Below are 3,497 nucleotides of genomic sequence, written 5' to 3' on the forward strand. Positions count from 1 at the left end.
TTCAAAATTGTGTATCTGATCAGGGACATATTCAGAATGTATAAAGAACTCTTATAAGTCAACAATAAAAGACAAATAACCCAACTTAAAATGGGCAAAGAATCTGAATAGCTTTACCTTTCTCAAAAAATAGGAAATCTAATGGCCAACAATCACATGAAAAATGATCACCCTCATTAGTCATTAGAGAAATGCAAATCAAACCACAGCCAGCTATGACTTCACACTCACTAAAATGGCTAGAGTCAAAACATCAGACAAGAACAATTTTGTCAAATATGTGGAGAAATTGTAACCCTCACATACTGTTGGTGGGAATGTAAATGGTAGTCACTTTGGAAAATAGGCTATGTCTCAAAAAGTTAAACACAGAGTTACCATATGACCCACTAATTTCAAACTAGATATTGACCCAAGAGAATTGAAAACACATGTCCACACAATAACCTATAAAAGTGATAGCAACATTATTCATAATATCCCAAACGTAGAAGCACAGGTGTCCATCAGCTGATGAACAGATTAACAAACTGTAGTACATGTACATCCATCAATGAAATATTATTTGTCCATAGAAAGGAATGACATGCTGATATATGTTACAACATAAACAAACCTTCAAAGCACGCTGAGTGAAAGAAGTCAGTCACAAAAGACCACGTATTGTGTGACTCCATCTCTATAAAACGCCCACAACAGGCACATCTACAGAGACAGGAGGCAGATTGCTAGTCGCCAGGGGCTGGAGAGATGGGAGAATAGGAGTGACTGCTGATGGTTATGGAGTTTCTTTGGGGGATAATTGACATATTCGGCAATGAAATAGTGGTGAGGGTTGTACAACTATTTGTATATCCAAAACCTACTGTTCAGTACACCTAAAAATAAAAACAAACTAAAGAGAGTATATACAATGTCACAATGTTATGCTAAAATGTAGGCAAAATGGACAAATTGCAGAAAAATACAACAATCCAAAATTGACACACACAAAAGTGTTAACGGTCATAACTATTAAAAGTTGAGTCTGGGGAGTGAAAGAAGGGACTCAATGGGCTTTCTGCTGCCGCCCGCAAGCAGAGGGACTCCGAGATCATGCAGCAAAAGCAGAAAAAGGCGAACGAGAAAGAGGAGGAACCCAAGTAGCTTTGTGGCTTTGTGTCCAACCCTCTTGCCCTTGGCCTCTGTGCCTGGAGCCAGTCCCACCATGCTCGTGTTTCCTCCTGTAGTGCTCACAGGTCCCACTCCTGGGGGTGAGAGGGTTACCCCTTCCCAATGTTTTTTTATTCCTGTGGGGCTCACCCCATAAAAAAAAAAAAAAGTTGAGTCTGTTATTTTAACCTTTATGCAAAGAAAATGCCAAGCCCGGGCGAGCGCACCTATCTGTGTTTCTCCTGACATGCAGGGAAGAAGAAAACGCCAATCACACAATTGAGGGAACACACCTGACCAGGCCAGAATAACCCTGATGCCATACCTGATAAGACATCATGAGAAAGGAAAATTACAGGCCACTCACTCCTTAGCATAAATGTGAAAATCCTAAACAAAGTATTAGCAAACTGAATCTTGTAATATATAATAATGAAGGAGTGGGTTTAATGTCAGAAAATCAGTCAATGAAATTCATCACATGAACAGAGTATAGAGGAAAAATCACAATCATCTTAGAAGATAAAGAAACTGCATTTGATAACACTCAACATCCAGACACCCATTCGTGATTGTACACATACTTTTGAAAACTCAGAAGGAGCCTTTCTGAATCTGATAACGGTTGCCTACAAACAGCCTAGAGCAAATGTCACACTTAATGAAGAGACGCTGAAAGCTTCCCTCTGAGATCCGGAACAAGGCAAGGATGTGTATCGCTGCCGCCGCCGCTGCAGGTCACACCGGACTGTGCAGAGATCTCAGGGCGGACGGGCAAGGAAAAGGAGAGTAAAGTCACAATGACTAGAAAGGAAGAAAGTGTCATAATTTGTGGATGAAATGACTTTGTAAATAGAAAATCCAAAGAATTTATAGAAAAATTATTGGAATTAATAATGAGTTCGGCAAAGTTGCTGATAAGATTCAGTAAAAATAAACTTGCTATATGTCAGCAACAAATAGAAATTAAAATTTTAAATAGATACCATTTAAAACAATAACATTTTCTAATACGTAGAGCTAAATCTAACAAAAATATGGACAAGATTTCTCTAAAGAAAACTATACAATTATTCCTGAGAGAAAATGAATATTAAATGGAGATATTTGTTCATCGGAAGGTGTAGTTCTCCCCCAAGTAATCTATATATTTAATGCAATTCTAAAAAATATTCAAGTGTTTTTATGTATTTTGAAAAGCTAATTCTAAAGTGTTTATGAAAATGCAAAGGGACAAAAATAGCCAAGGCACTAGAAGAAGGAGAAAAAACAAAACAAGGTAGAAGGCTTTGTTCTACCAGAAATAAAGAATTTTTACAAAGCTCGCTAATTAGGATAGTGTGGTGTTCTGCATAACAGACAAACAGAGGAAAGGAACAAATGACGACTCAGAGATAGACCCAGGCACTTCTGACTTTTGACTTATGACGAAGGTGGCCCTGCACAGCAGTGGGGAAAGGAATTTCCAATAAGAAGTTTGGGTCAAGTAGATACAAATATGGGGAGAAAAGAAGAGAAACTTGACCCCTACCTTACACCATGCACAAAAGCTAATCCCAGGGAAACTGTTAGCTGAGACATAAAAGGAGAAACAATATATCTTTGAGAAGATCATTGAGAAGACCTTCATGACCTCAAAGTAGGGGAGATTTAAATAGGACACAAAGAACAATAATTGTAAAGGAATGAATTGATAAATGGACTCCTTACAGTAATAACTTCTAGTCACCAAAAGACTCAGTAAAAGAGTGAAAAGCAAGCTAGAGAGTATGAAAATACATTTGCAATATATTTAACCCATAAGGGGCTGAAAATCAAAATGTGTAAGAGAAAAAGTCCAGTAAATCAACAAGAAAAAGACCCTCTAGAAGACCAGGGGCAGTGGCTAGCGGTTTGCAAGGTTAGGTGCTGAAGGGAAGTTATGGAGAGTGCTCAGCCCCCACAGTGCACAGTGAGGCCACAGGAAACACGTCCGCTCTCGCCCACAAGGAGGAGGAAAAGGAAAAGGACGAGCCATGCTGAGGCTGGAGCAATGGCGTTCTTGTGTGAACAGTTTGGAAACCCAGGCAGCGCTTCTGAAGTTGAACAGCGTAGGTCCTACAATGCAGCCATTTCACTTCACAGAAAAGTACCAGGGCACGAGGAGGCCAAAGAATGCCCCCGGCAGCATTCTGTTTAATATTCCCCTCCCCTCTCAGAACCCCTCAACCTGTCGACGATTGGAAAATTGATGAGCAGCACAATGGATAAGTAAGCTGTGGTATAGTCATGCAATGCAACACTTCGCAGCTACACAACCTGCATCCATTAAACAAAATGTCCACCAAAGGACACAGACACAAATA

The sequence above is a fragment of the Myotis davidii genome, unplaced genomic scaffold, assembly GCF_000327345.1.
Source record: "Myotis davidii unplaced genomic scaffold, ASM32734v1 scaffold249, whole genome shotgun sequence".
Classification (NCBI taxonomy): Eukaryota; Metazoa; Chordata; class Mammalia; order Chiroptera; family Vespertilionidae; genus Myotis; species Myotis davidii.